The following is a 15,766-nucleotide window of genomic DNA, read 5'->3' as shown; positions in this document are numbered from 1 at the left end:
CACAGATCAGAAAGAAGTTTCACCGAATGATTCTGTGTAGTTTATATTTGAACACATTCCTTTTTCCACTATTACCCTCTTAGCGCTCCGAATCTCCACTTGCATTTTCTACAAAAAGAGTGTTTCATAACTGCTCAATCAAAAATATGTTTTATCTCTGTTACCTGAATTTACAGATCAGAAATAAGTTTCACAGAATGCATCTGTGTAGTTTTTATTTGAAGATATTCTTTTTCCCAATGTAGGCCTCTTAGCGCTTAGCATGTCCAATTGCAGTTTCTACAGAAAGAGTGTTTCAGAACGGATCAATCAAAAGTAAGGTTCAACTCTGTTAGTTGAATGCACAGAACAGAAAGAATTTTCACAGGATGCTACTGTGTAGTTTATATTTGAATATATTCCTTTTTCCACTATTACCCTCTTAGCGCTCCGAATGTCCACTTGCATTTTCTACAGAAAGAGTGTTCAGAACAGCGCAATCAAAAGTATGGTTTAACTCTGTTAGCTTAATGAACATATCAGAAATAAGTTTCACACAATGCTTCTGTGTAGTTTTTATTTGAAGATATTATTTTTCCCAATATAGGCCTCTTAGCGCTCAGAATGTCCAATTGCAGTTTCTACAGAAAGAGTGTTTCAGAAAGGCTCAGTCAAAAGTAAGGTTCAACTCTGTTAGTTGAATGCACAGAACAGAAAGAAGTTTCATACAATGCTTCTGTGTAGTTTATATTTGAACATATTCTTTTTTCCACTATTACCCACTTAGCGCTACGAATGTCCAGTTGCATTTTCTACAGAGTGTTTCAAAACTGCTCAATCAACAGTATGGTTTAACTCTGTTAGCTGAATGCTCAGATCAGAAAGAAGTTTCACAGAATGCTTCTGTGTAGTTTATATTTGAATATATTCCTTTTTCCACTACTACTCTCTTAGCGCTCCAAATGTCCAGTTGCATTTTCTACAGAAAGAGTGTTCAGATCTGCTCAGTCAGAAGTATGGTTTAACTCTGTTAGCTGAATGCACAGATCAGAAAGAAGTTTCACAGAATGATTCTGTGTAGTTTATATTTGGAGACATTCCTTTTTCCACTATTACCCTCTTAGCGCTCCGAACCTCCACTTGCATTTTCTACAGAAAGAGTGTTTCAGAACGGCTCAATCAAAACTAAGGTTCAACTCTTTTAGTTGAACAAACAGAACAGAAAGAAGTTTCACACAATTCTTCTGTGTAGTTTTTATTTGTAGACATTCTTTTTCCCAATATAGGCCTCTTAGCGCTCAGAATGTCCAATTGCCGTTTCTACAGAAAGAGTGTTTCAGAACGGCTCAATCAAAAGTAAGGTTCAACTCTGTTAGTTGAATGCACAGAACAGACAGAAGTTTCATACAATGCTTCTGTGTAGTTTATATTTGAACATATTCTTTTTTCCACTATTACCCACTTAGCGCTACGAATGTCCAGTTGCATTTTCTACAGACAGAGTTTTTCCAAACTGCTCAATCAAAAGTATGGTTTAACTCTGTTAGCTGAATGCTCAGATCAGAAAGAAGTTTCACAGAATGCTTCTGTGTAGTTTATATTTGAATATATTCCTTTTTCCACTACTACGCTCTTAGCGCTCCAAATGTCCAGTTGCATTTTCTACAGAAAGAGTGTTCAGATCTGCTCAATCAAAAGTATGGTTTAACTCTGTTAGCTGAATGCACAGATCAGAAAGAAGTTTCACCGAATGATTCCGTGTACTTTATATTTGAAGACATTCCTTTTTCCACTATTACCCACTTAGCGCTCCGAATCTCCACTTGCATTTTCTACAAAAAGAGTGTTTCATAACTGCTCAATCAAAAATATGTTTTATCTCTCTTAACTGAATTTACAGATCAGAAATAAGTTTCACAGAATGCATCTGTGTAGTTTTTAGTTGAAGATATTCTTTTTCCCAATGTAGGCCTCTTAGCGCTTAGCATGTCCAATTGCAGTTTCTACAGAAAGAGTGTTTCAGAACGGCTCAATCAAAAGTAAGGTTCAACTCTGTTAGTTGAATGCACAGAACAGAAAGAATTTTCACAGAATGCTACTGTGTAGTTTATATTTGAATATATTCCTTTTTCCACTATTACCCTCTTAGCGCTCCGAATGTCCACTTGCATTTTCTACAGAAAGAGTGTTCAGAACTGCGCAATAAAAAGTATGGTTTAACTCTGTTAGCTTAATGAACATATCAGAAATAAGTTTCACACAATGCTTCTGTGTAGTTTTTATTTGAAGATATTATTTTTCCCAATAGAGGCCTCTTAGCGCTCAGAATGTCCAATTGCAGTTTCTACAGAAAGAGTGTTTCAGAAAGGCTCAATCAAAAGTAAGGTTCAACTCTGTTAGTTGAATGCACAGAACAGAAAGAAGTTTCATACAATGCTTCTGTGTAGTTTATTTTTGAACATATTCTTTTTTCCACTATTACCCACTTAGCGCTACGAATGTCCAGTTGCATTTTCGACAGACAGAGTGTTTCAAAACTGCTCAATCAAAAGTATGGTTTAACTCTGTTAGCTGAATGCTCAGATCAGAAAGAAGTTTCACAGAATGCTTCTGTGTAGTTTATATTTGAATATATTCCTTTTTCCACTACTAGTCTCTTAGCGCTCCAAATGTCCAGTTGCATTTTCTACAGAAAGAGTGTTCAGATCTGCTCAATCAAAAGTATGGTTTAACTCTGTTAGCTGAATGCACAGATCAGAAAGAAGTTTCACAGAATGATTCTGTGTAGTTTATATTTGGAGACATTCCTTTTTCCACTATTACCCTCTTAGCGCTCCGAATCTCCACTTGCATTTTCTACAGAAAGAGTGTTTCAGAACGGCTCAATCAAAACTAAGGTTCAACTCTTTTAGTTGAACAAACAGAACAGAAAGAAGTTTCACACAATTCTTCTGTGTAGTTTTTATTTGTAGACATTCTTTTTCCCAATATAGGCCTCTTAGCGCTCAGAATGTCCAATTGCAGTTTCTACAGAAAGAGTGTTTCAGAACGGCTCAATCAAAAGTAAGGTTCAACTCTGTTAGTTGAATGCACAGAACAGAAAGAAGTTTCATACAATGCTTCTGTGTAGTTTATATTTGAACATATTTTTTTTCCACTATTACCCACTTAGCGCTACGAATGTCCAGTTGCATTTTCTACAGACAGAGGGTTTCAAAACTGCTCAATCAAAAGTATGGTTTAACTCTGTTAGCTGAATGCTCAGATCAGAAAGAAGTTTCACAGAATGCTTCTGTGTAGTTTATATTTGAATATATTCCTTTTTCCACTACTACTCTCTTAGCGCTCCAAATGTCCAGTTGCATTTTCTACAGAAAGAGTGTTCAGATCTGCTCAATCAAAATTATGGTTTAACTCTGTTAGCTGAAAGCACAGATCAGAAAGAAGTTTCACAGAATGATTCTGTGTAGTTTATATTTGGAGACATTCCTTTTTCCACTATTACCCTCTTAGCGCTCCGAATCTCCACTTGCATTTTCTACAGAAAGAGTGTTTCAGAACGGCTCAATCAAAACTAAGGTTCAACTCTTTTAGTTGAACAAACAGAACAGAAAGAAGTTTCACACAATTCTTCTGTGTAGTTTTTATTTGTAGACATTCTTTTTCCCAATATAGGCCTCTTAGCGCTCGGAATGTCCAATTGCAGTTTCTACAGAAAGAGTGTTTCAGAACGGCTCAATCAAAAGTAAGGTTCAACTTTGTTAGTTGAATGCACAGAACAGAAAGAAGTTTCATACAATGCTTCTGTGTAGTTTATATTTGAACATATTCTTTTTTCCACTATTACCCACTTAGCGCTACGAATGTCCAGTTGCATTTTCTACAGACAGAGTGTTTCAAAACTGCTCAATCAAAAGTATGGTTTAACTCTGTTAGCTGAATGCTCAGATCAGAAAGAAGTTTCACAGAATGCTTCTGTGTAGTTTATATTTGAATATATTCCTTTTTCCACTACTACTCTCTTAGCGCTCCAAATGTCCAGTTGCATTTTCTACAGAAAGAGTGTTCAGATCTGCTCAATCAAAAGTATGGTTTAACTCTGTTAGCTGAATGCACAGATCAGAAAGAAGTTTCACCGAATTATTCTGTGTAGTTTATATTTGGAGACATTCCTTTTTCCACTATTACCCTCTTAGCGCTCCGAATCTCCACTTGCATTTTCTACAGAAAGAGTGTTTCAGAAGGGCTCAATCAAAACTAAGGTTCAACTCTTTTAGTTGAACAAACAGAACAGAAAGAAGTTTCACACAATTCTTCTGTGTGGTTTTTATTTGTAGACATTCTTTTTCCCAATATAGGCCTCTTAGCGCTCAGAATGTCCAATTGCAGTTTCTACGGAAAGAGTGTTTCAGAACGGCTCAATCAAAAGTAAGGTTCAACTCTGTTAGTTGAATGCACAGAACAGAAAGAAGTTTCATACAATGCTTCTGTGTAGTTTATATTTGAACATATTCTTTTTTCCACTATTACCCACTTAGCGCTACGAATGTCCAGTTGCATTTTCTACAGACAGAGTGTTTCAAAACTGCTCAATCAAAAGTATGGTTTAACTCTGTTAGCTTAATGCTCAGATCAGAAAGATGTTTCACAGAATGCTTCTGTGTAGTTTATATTTGAATATATTCCTTTTTCCACTACTACGCTCTTAGCGCTCCAAATGTCCAGTTGCATTTTCTACAGAAAGAGTTTTCAGATCTGCTCAATCAAAAGTGTGGTTTAACTCTGTTAGCTGAATGCAGAGATCAGAAAGAAGTTTCACCGAATGATTCTGTGTATTTTATATTTGAAGACATTCCTTTTTCCACTATGACCCTCTTAGCGATCCGAATCTCCACTTGCATTTTCTCCAAAGGAGAGTTTCATAACTGCTCAATCAAAAATATGTTTTATCTCTGTTAACTGAATTTACAGATCAGAAATAAGTTTCACAGAATGCATCTGTGTAGTTTTAATTTGAAGATATTCTTTTTCCCAATGTAGGCCTCTTAGAGCTTAACATGTCCAATTGCACTTTCTACAGAAAGAGTGTTTCAGAACGGCTCAATCAAAAGTAAGGTTCAACTCTGTTAGTTGAATGCACAGAACAGAAAGAATTTTCACAGAATGCTACTGTGTAGTTTATATTTGAATATATTCCTTTTTCCACTATTACCCTCTTAGCGCTCCGAATGTACACTTGCATTTTCTACAGAAAGAGTGTTCAGAACTGCGCAATCAAAAGTATGGTTTAACTCTGTTAGCTGAATGCACAGATCACAAAGAAGTTTCACAGAATGATTCTGTGTAGTTTATATTTGGAGACATTCCTTTTTCCACTATTACCCTCTTAGCGCTCCGAATCTCCACTTGCATTTTCTACAAAAAGAGTGTTTCATAACTGCTCAATCAAAAATATGTTTTATCTCTGTTAACTGAATTTACAGATCAGAAATAATTTTCACAGAATGCATCTGTGTAGTTTTTATTTGAAGATATTCTTTTTCCCAATGTAGGCCTCTTAGCGCTTAGCATGTCCAATTGCAGGTTCTACAGAAAGAGTGTTTCAGAACGGCTCAATCAAAAGTAAGGTTCAACTCTGTTAGTTGAATGCACAGAACAGAAAGAATTTTCACAGAATGCTACTGTATAGTTTATATTTGAATATATTCCTTTTTCCACTATTACCCTCTTAGCGCTCCGAATGTCCACTTGCATTTTCTACAGAAAGAGTGTTTAGAACTGCGCAATCAAAAGTATGGTTTAACTCTGTTAGCTTAATGAACATATCAGAAATAAGTTTCACACAATGCTTCTGTGTAGTTTTTATTTGAAGATATTATTTTTCCCAATATAGGCCTCTTAGCGCTCAGAATGTCCAATTGCAGTTTCTACAGAAAGAGTATTTCAGAAAGGCTCAATCAAATGTAAGGTTCAACTCTGTTAGTTGAATGCACAGAACAGAAAGAAGTTTCATACATGGCTTCTGTGTAGTTTATATTTGAACATATTCTTTTTTCCACTATTACCCACTTAGCGCTACGAATGTCCAGTTGCATTTTCTACAGACAGAGTGTTTCAAAACTGCTCAATCAAAATATGGTTTAAATCTGTTAGCTGAATGCTCAGATCAGAAAGAAGTTTCACAGAATGCTTCTGTGTAGTTTATATTTGAATATATTCCTTTTTCCACTACTACTCTCTTAGCGCTCCAAATGTCCAGTTGCATTTTCTACAGAAAGAGTGTTCAGATCTGCTCAATCAAAAGTATGGTTTAACTCTGTTAGCTGAATGCACAGATCAGAAAGATGTTTCACAGAATGATTCTGTGTAGTTTATATTTGGAGACATTCCTTTTTCCACTATTACCCTCTTAGCGCTCCGAATCTCCACTTGCATTTTCTACAGAAAGAGTGTTTCAGAACGGCTCAATCAAAACTAAGGTTCAACTCTTTTAGTTGAACAAGCAGAACAGAAAGAAGTTTCACACAATTCTTCTGTGTAGTTTTTATTTGTAGACATTCTTTTTCCCAATATAGGCCTCTTAGCGCTCGGAATGTCCAATTGCAGTTTCTACAGAAAGAGTGTTTCAGAACGGCTCAATCAAAAGTAAGGTTCAACTTTGTTAGTTGAATGCACAGAACAGAAAGAAGTTTCATACAATGCTTCTGTGTAGTTTATATTTGAACATATTCTTTTTTCCACTATTACCCACTTAGCGCTACGAATGTCCAGTTGCATTTTCTACAGACAGAGTGTTTCAAAACTGCTCAATCAAAAGTAAGGTTTAACTCTGTTAGCTGAATGCTCAGATCAGAAAGAAGTTTCACAGAATGCTTCTGTGTAGTTTATATTTGAATATATTCCTTTTTCCACTACTACTCTCTTAGCGCTCCAAATGTCCAGTTGCATTTTCTACAGAAAGAGTGTTCAGATCTGCTCAATCAAAAGTATGGTTTAACTCTGTTAGCTGAATGCACAGATCAGAAAGAAATTTCACAGAATTATTCTGTGTAGTTTATATTTGGAGACATTCCTTTTTCCACTATTACCCTCTTAGCGCTCCGAATCTCCACTTGCATTTTCTACAGAAAGAGTGTTTCAGAACGGCTCAATCAAAACTAAGGTTCAACTCTTTTAGTTGAACAAACAGAACAGAAAGAAGTTTCACACAATTCTTCTGTGTAGTTTTTATTTGTAGACATTCTTTTTCCCAATATAGGCCTCTTAGCGCTCAGAATGTCCAATTGCAGTTTCTACAGAAAGAGTGTTTCAGAACGGCTCAATCAAGAGTAAGGTTCAACTCTGTTAGTTGAATGCACAGAACAGAAAGAAGTTTCATACAATGCTTCTGTGTAGTTTATATTTGAACATATTCTTTTTTCCACTATTACCCACTTAGCGCTACGAATGTCCAGTTGCATTTTCTACAGACAGAGTGTTTCAAAACTGCTCAATCAAAAGTATGGTTTAAATCTGTTAGCTGAATGCTCAGATCAGAAAGAAGTTTCACAGAATGCTTCTGTGTAGTTTATATTTGAGTATATTCCTTTTTCCACTACTACGCTCTTAGCGCTCCAAATGTCCAGTTGCATTTTCTACAGAAAGAGTGTTCAGATCTGCTCAATCAAAAGTATGGTTTAACTCTGTTAGCTGAATGCACAGATCAGAAAGAAGTTTCACCGAATGATTCCGTGTAGTTTATATTTGAAGACATTCCTTTTTCCACTATGACCCTCTTAGCGCTCTGAATCTCCACTTGCATTTTCTACAAAAAGAGTGTTTCATAACTGCTCAATCAAAAATATGTTTTATCTCTGTTAACTGAATTTACAGATCAGAAATAAGTTTCACAGAATGCATCTGTGTAGTTTTTATTTGAAGATATACTTTTTCCCAATGTAGGCCTCTTAGCGCTTAGCATGTCCAATTGCAGTTTCTACAGAAAGAGTGTTTCAGAACGGCTCAATCAAAAGTAAGGTTCAACTCTGTTAGTTGAATGCACAGAACAGAAAGAATTTTCACAGAATGCTACTGTGTAGTTTATATTTGAATATATTCCTTTTTCCACTATTACCCTCTTAGCGCTCCGAATGTCCACTTGCATTTTCTACAGAAAGAGTGTTCAGAACTGCGCAATCAAAAGTATGGTTTAACTCTGTTAGCTGAATGCACAGATCACAAAGAAGTTTCACAGAATGATTCTGTGTAGTTTATATTTGGAGACATTCCTTTTTCCACTATTACCCTCTTAGCGCTCCGAATCTCCACTTGCATTTTCTACAAAAAGAGTGTTTCATAACTGCTCAATCAAAAATATGTTTTATCTCTGTTAACTGAATTTACAGATCAGAAATAAGTTTCACAGAATGCATCTGTGTAGTTTTTATTTGAAGATATTCTTTTTCCCAATGTAGGCCTCTTAGCGCTTAGCATGTCCAACTGCAGTTTCTACAGAAAGAGTGTTTCAGAACGGCTCAATCAAAAGTAAGGTTCAACTCTGTTAGTTGAATGCACAGAACAGAAAGAATTTTCACAGAATGCTACTGTGTAGTTTATATTTGAATATATTCCTTTTTCCACTATTACCCTCTTAGCGCTCCGAATGTCCACTTGCATTTTCTACAGAATGAGTGTTTAGAACTGCGCAATCAAAAGTATGGTTTAACTCTGTTAGCCTAATGAACATATCAGAAATAAGTTTCACACAATGCTTCTGTGTAGTTTTTATTTGAAGATATTTTTTTTCCCAATATAGGCCTCTTAGCGCTCAGAATGTCCAATTGCAGTTTCTACAGAAAGAGTGTTTCAGAACGGCTCAATCAAAAGTAAGGTTCAACTCTGTTAGTTGAATGCACAGAACAGAAAGAAGTTTCATACAATGCTTCTGTGTAGTTTATATTTGAACATATTCTTTTTTCCACTATTACCCACTTAGCGCTACGAATGTCCAGTTGCATTTTCTACAGACAGAGTGTTTCCAAACTGCTCAATCAAAAGTATGGTTTAACTCTGTTAGCTGAATGCACAGATCACAAAGAAGTTTCACAGAATGATTCTGTGTAGTTTATATTTGGAGACATTCCTTTTTCCACTATTACCCTCTTAGCGCTCCGAATCTCCACTTGCATTTTCTACAAAAAGAGTGTTTCATAACTGCTCAATCAAAAATATGTTTTATCTCTGTTAACTGAATTTACAGATCAGAAATAAGTTTCACAGAATGCATCTGTGTAGTTTTTATTTGAAGATATTCTTTTTCCCAATGTAGGCCTCTTAGCGCTTAGCATGTCCAACTGCAGTTTCTACAGAAAGAGTGTTTCAGAACGGCTCAATCAAAAGTAAGGTTCAACTCTGTTAGTTGAATGCACAGAACAGAAAGAATTTTCACAGGATGCTACTGTGTAGTTTATATTTGAATATATTCCTTTTTCCACTATTACCCTCTTAGCGCTCCGAATGTCCACTTGCATTTTCTACAGAAAGAGTATTCAGAACTGCGCAATCAAAAGTATGGTTTAACTCTGTTAGCTTAATGAACATATCAGAAATAAGTTTCACACAATGCTTCTGTGTATTTTTTATTTGAGGATATTATTTTTCCCAATATAGGCCTCTTAGCGCTCAGAATGTCCAATTGCAGTTTCTACAGAAAGAGTGTTTCAGAAAGGCTCAGTCAAAAGTAAGCTTCAACTCTGTTAGTTGAATGCACAGATCAGAAAGAAGTTTCATACAATGCTTCTGTGTAGTTTATATTTGAACATATTCTTTTTTCCACTATTACCCACTTAGCGCTACGAATGTCCAGTTGCATTTTCTACAGACAGAGTGTTTCAAAACTGCTCAATCAAATGTATGGTTTAACTCTGTTAGCTGAATGCTCAGATCAGAAAGAAGTTTCACAGAATGCTTCTGTGTAGTTTATATTTGAATATATTCCTTTTTCCACTACTACTCTCTTAGCGCTCCAAATGTCCAGTTGCATTTTCTACAGAAAGAGTGTTCAGATCTGCTCAATCAAAAGTATGGTTTGACTCTGTTAGCTGAAGGCACAGATCAGAAATAAGTTTCACAGAATGATTCTGTGTAGTTTATATTTGGAGACATTCCTTTTTCCACTATTACCCTCTTATTGCTGGGAATCTCCACTTGCATTTTCTACAGAAAGAGTGTTTCAGAACGGCTCAATCAAAACTAAGGTTCAACTCTTTTAGTTGAACAAACAGAACAGAAAGAAGTTTCACACAATTCTTCTGTGTAGTTTTTATTTGTAGACATTCTTTTTCCCAATATAGGCCTCTTAGCGCTCAGAATGTCCAATTGCAGTTTCTACAGAAAGAGTGTTTCAGAACGGCTCAATCAAAAGTAAGGTTCAACTCTGTTAGTTGAATGCACAGAACAGACAGAAGTTTCATACAATGCTTCTGTGTAGTTTATATTTGAACATATTCTTTTTTCCACTATTACCCACTTAGCGCTACGAATGTCCAGTTGCATTTTCTACAGACAGAGTGTTTCCAAACTGCTCAATCAAAAGTATGGTTTAACTCTGTTAGCTGAATGCTCAGATCAGAAAGAAGTTTCACAGAATGCTTCTGTGTAGTTTATATTTGAATATATTCCTTTTTCCACTACTACGCTCTTAGCGCTCCAAATGTCCAGTTGCATTTTCAACAGAAAGAGTGTTCAGATCTGCTCAATCAAAAGTATGGTTTAACTCTGTTAGCTGAATGCACAGATCAGAAAGAAGTTTCACCGAATGATTCCGTGTAGTTTATATTTGAAGACATTCCTTTTTCCACTATGACCCTCTTAGCGCTCTGAATCTCCACTTGCATTTTCTACAAAAAGAGTGTTTCATAACTGCTCAATCAAAAATATGTTTTATCTCTGTTAACTGAATTTACAGATCAGAAATAAGTTTCACAGAATGCATCTGTGTAGTTTTTATTTGAAGATATACTTTTTCCCAATGTAGGCCTCTTAGCGCTTAGCATGTCCAATTGCAGTTTCTACAGAAAGAGTGTTTCAGAACGGCTCAATCAAAAGTAAGGTTCAACTCTGTTAGTTGAATGCACAGAACAGAAAGAATTTTCACAGAATGCTACTGTGTAGTTTATATTTGAATATATTCCTTTTTCCACTATTACCCTCTTAGCGCTCCGAATGTCCACTTGCATTTTCTACAGAAAGAGTGTTCAGAACTGCGCAATCAAAAGTATGGTTTAACTCTGTTAGCTGAATGCACAGATCACAAAGAAGTTTCACAGAATGATTCTGTGTAGTTTATATTTGGAGACATTCCTTTTTCCACTATTACCCTCTTAGCGCTCCGAATCTCCACTTGCATTTTCTACAAAAAGAGTGTTTCATAACTGCTCAATCAAAAATATGTTTTATCTCTGTTAACTGAATTTACAGATCAGAAATAAGTTTCACAGAATGCATCTGTGTAGTTTTTATTTGAAGATATTCTTTTTCCCAATGTAGGCCTCTCAGCGCTTAGCATGTCCAACTGCAGTTTCTACAGAAAGAGTGTTTCAGAACGGCTCAATCAAAAGTAAGGTTCAACTCTGTTAGTTGAATGCACAGAACAGAAAGAATTTTCACAGAATGCTACTGTGTAGTTTATATTTGAATATATTCCTTTTTCCACTATTACCCTCTTAGCGCTCCGAATGTCCACTTGCATTTTCTACAGAATGAGTGTTTAGAACTGCGCAATCAAAAGTATGGTTTAACTCTGTTAGCCTAATGAACATATCAGAAATAAGTTTCACACAATGCTTCTGTGTAGTTTTTATTTGAAGATATTTTTTTTCCCAATATAGGCCTCTTAGCGCTCAGAATGTCCAATTGCAGTTTCTACAGAAAGAGTGTTTCAGAACGGCTCAATCAAAAGTAAGGTTCAACTCTGTTAGTTGAATGCACAGAACAGAAAGAAGTTTCATACAATGCTTCTGTGTAGTTTATATTTGAACATATTCTTTCTTCCACTATTACCCACTTAGCGCTACGAATGTCCAGTTGCATTTTCTACAGACAGAGAGTTTCCAAACTGCTCAATCAAAAGTATGGTTTAACTCTGTTAGCTGAATGCTCAGATCAGAAAGAAGTTTCACAGAATGCTTCTGTGTAGTTTATATTTGAATATATTCCTTTTTCCACTACTACGCTCTTAGCGCTCCAAATGTCCAGTTGCATTTTCTACAGAAAGAGTGTTCAGATCTGCTCAATCAAAAGTATGGTTTAACTCTGTTAGCTGAATGCACAGATCAGAAAGAAGTTTCACCGAATGATTCTGTGTAGTTTATATTTGAAGACATTCCTTTTTCCACTATTACCCTCTTAGCGCTCCGAATCTCCACTTGCATTTTCTACAAAAAGAGAGTTTCATAACTGCTCAATCAAAAATATGTTTTATCTCTGTTAACTGAATTTACAGATCAGAAATAAGTTTCACAGAATGCATCTGTGTAGTTTTTATTTGAAGATATTCTTTTTCTCAATGTAGGCCTCTTAGCGCTTAGCATGTCCAATTGCAGTTTCTACAGAAAGAGTGTTTCAGAACGGCTCAATCAAAAGTAAGGTTCAACTCTGTTAGTTGAATGCACAGAACAGAAAGAATTTTCACAGGATGCTACTGTGTAGTTTATATTTGAATATATTCCTTTTTCCACTATTACCCTCTTAGCGCTCCGAATGTCCACTTGCATTTTCTACAGAAAGAGTATTCAGAACTGCGCAATCAAAAGTATGGTTTAACTCTGTTAGCTTAATGAACATATCAGAAATAAGTTTCACACAATGCTTCTGTGTATTTTTTATTTGAGGATATTATTTTTCCCAATATAGGCCTCTTAGCGCTCAGAATGTCCAATTGCAGTTTCTACAGAAAGAGTGTTTCAGAAAGGCTCAGTCAAAAGTAAGGTTCAACTCTGTTAGTTGAATGCACAGATCAGAAAGAAGTTTCATACAATGCTTCTGTGTAGTTTATATTTGAACATATTCTTTTTTCCACTATTACCCACTTAGCGCTACGAATGTCCAGTTGCATTTTCTACAGACAGAGTGTTTCAAAACTGCTCAATCAAATGTATGGTTTAACTCTGTTAGCTGAATGCTCAGATCAGAAAGAAGTTTCACAGAATGCTTCTGTGTAGTTTATATTTGAATATATTCCTTTTTCCACTACTACTCTCTTAGCGCTCCAAATGTCCAGTTGCATTTTCTACAGAAAGAGTGTTCAGATCTGCTCAATCAAAAGTATGGTTTGACTCTGTTAGCTGAAGGCACAGATCAGAAATAAGTTTCACAGAATGATTCTGTGTAGTTTATATTTGGAGACATTCCTTTTTCCACTATTACCCTCTTATTGCTGCAAATCTCCACTTGCATTTTCTACAGAAAGAGTGTTTCAGAACGGCTCAATCAAAACTAAGGTTCAACTCTTTTAGTTGAACAAACAGAACAGAAAGAAGTTTCACACAATTCTTCTGTGTAGTTTTTATTTGTAGACATTCTTTTTCCCAATATAGGCCTCTTAGCGCTCAGAATGTCCAATTGCAGTTTCTACAGAAAGAGTGTTTCAGAACGGCTCAATCAAAAGTAAGGTTCAACTCTGTTAGTTGAATGCACAGAACAGACAGAAGTTTCATACAATGCTTCTGTGTAGTTTATATTTGAACATATTCTTTTTTCCACTATTACCCACTTAGCGCTACGAATGTCCAGTTGCATTTTCTACAGACAGAGTGTTTCCAAACTGCTCAATCAAAAGTATGGTTTAACTCTGTTAGCTGAATGCTCAGATCAGAAAGAAGTTTCACAGAATGCTTCTGTGTAGTTTATATTTGAATATATTCCTTTTTACACTACTACGCTCTTAGCGCTCCAAATGTCCAGTTGCATTTTCAACAGAAAGAGTGTTCAGATCTGCTCAATCAAAAGTATGGTTTAACTCTGTTAGCTGAATGCACAGATCAGAAAGAAGTTTCACCGAATGATTCCGTGTAGTTTATATTTGAAGACATTCCTTTTTCCACTATGACCCTCTTAGCGCTCTGAATCTCCACTTGCATTTTCTACAAAAAGAGTGTTTCATAACTGCTCAATCAAAAATATGTTTTATCTCTGTTAACTGAATTTACAGATCAGAAATAAGTTTCACAGAATGCATCTGTGTAGTTTTAATTTGAAGATATTCTTTTTCCCAATGTAGGCCTCTTAGAGCTTAGCATTTCCAATTGCAGTTTCTACAGAAAGAGTGTTTCAGAACGGCTCAATCAAAAGTAAGGTTCAACTCTGTTAGTTGAATGCACAGAACAGAAAGAATTTTCACAGAATGCTACTGTGTAGTTTATATTTGAATATATTCCTTTTTCCACTATTACCCTCTTATCGCTCCGAATGTCCACTAGCATTTTCTACAGAAAGAGTGTTCAGAACTGCGCAATCAAAAGTATGGTTTAACTCTGTTAGCTGAATGCACAGATCACAAAGAAGTTTCACAGAATGATTCTCTGTAGTTTATATTTGGAGACATTCCTTTTTCCACTATTACCCTCTTAGCGCTCCGAATCTCCAATTGCATTTTCTACAAAAAGAGTGTTTCATAACTGCTCAATCAAAAATATGTTTTATTTCTGTTAACTGAATATACAGATCAGGAATAAGTTTCACAGAATGCATCTGTGTAGTTTTTATTTGAAGATATTGTTTTTCCCAATGTAGGCCTCTTAGCGCTTAGCATGTCCAATTGCAGTTTCTACAGAAAGAGTGTTTCAGAACGGCTCAAACAAAAGTAAGGTTCAACTCTGTTAGTTGAATGCACAGAACAGAAAGAATTTTCACAGACTGCTACTGTGTAGTTTATATTTGAATATATTCCTTTTTCCACTATTACCCTCTTAGCGCTCCGAATGTCCACTTGCATTTTCTACAGAAAGAGTGTTTAGAACTGCGCAATCAAAAGTATGGTTTAACTCTGTTAGCTTAATGAACATATCAGAAATAAGTTTCACACAATGCTTCTGTGTAGTTTTTATTTGAAGATATTATTTTTCCCAATATAGGCCTCTTAGCGCTCAGAATGTCCAATTGCAGTTTCTACAGAAAGAGTGTTTCAGAAAGGCTCAGTCAAAGGTAAGGTTCAACTCTGTTAGTTGAATGCACAGAACAGAAAGAAATTTGATACAATGCTTCTGTGTAGTTTATATTTGATCATATTCTTTTTTCCACTATTACCCACTTAGCGCTACGAATGTAGAGTTGCATTTTCTACAGACAGAGTGTTTCAAAACTGCTCAATCAAAAGTATGGTTTAACTCTGTTAGCTGAATGCTCAGATCAGAAAGAAGTTTCACAGAATGCTTCTGTGTAGTTTATATTTGAATATATTCCTTTTTCCACTACTACTCTCTTAGCGCTCCAAATGTCCAGTTGCATTTTCTACAGAAAGAGTGTTCAGATCTGCTCAATCAAAAGTATGGTTTAACTCTGTTAGCTGAATGCACAGATCAGAAAGAAGTTTCACAGAATGATTCTGTGTAGTTTATATTTGGAGACATTCCTTTTTCCACTATTACCCTCTTAGCGCTCCGAATCTCCACTTGCATTTTCTACAGAAAGAGTGTTTCAGAACGGCTCAATCAAAACTAAGGTTCAACTCTTTTAGTTGAACAAACAGAACAGAAAGAAGTTTCACACAATTCTTCTGTGTAGTTTTTATTTGTAGACATTCTTTTTCCCA

Source organism: Symphalangus syndactylus, chromosome 11, assembly GCF_028878055.3.
Source record: "Symphalangus syndactylus isolate Jambi chromosome 11, NHGRI_mSymSyn1-v2.1_pri, whole genome shotgun sequence".
In the NCBI taxonomy this organism is placed as follows: domain Eukaryota; kingdom Metazoa; phylum Chordata; class Mammalia; order Primates; family Hylobatidae; genus Symphalangus; species Symphalangus syndactylus.
The sequence above is the reverse complement of the archived record's forward strand: the minus strand, read 5'-3'. Positions refer to the sequence as shown.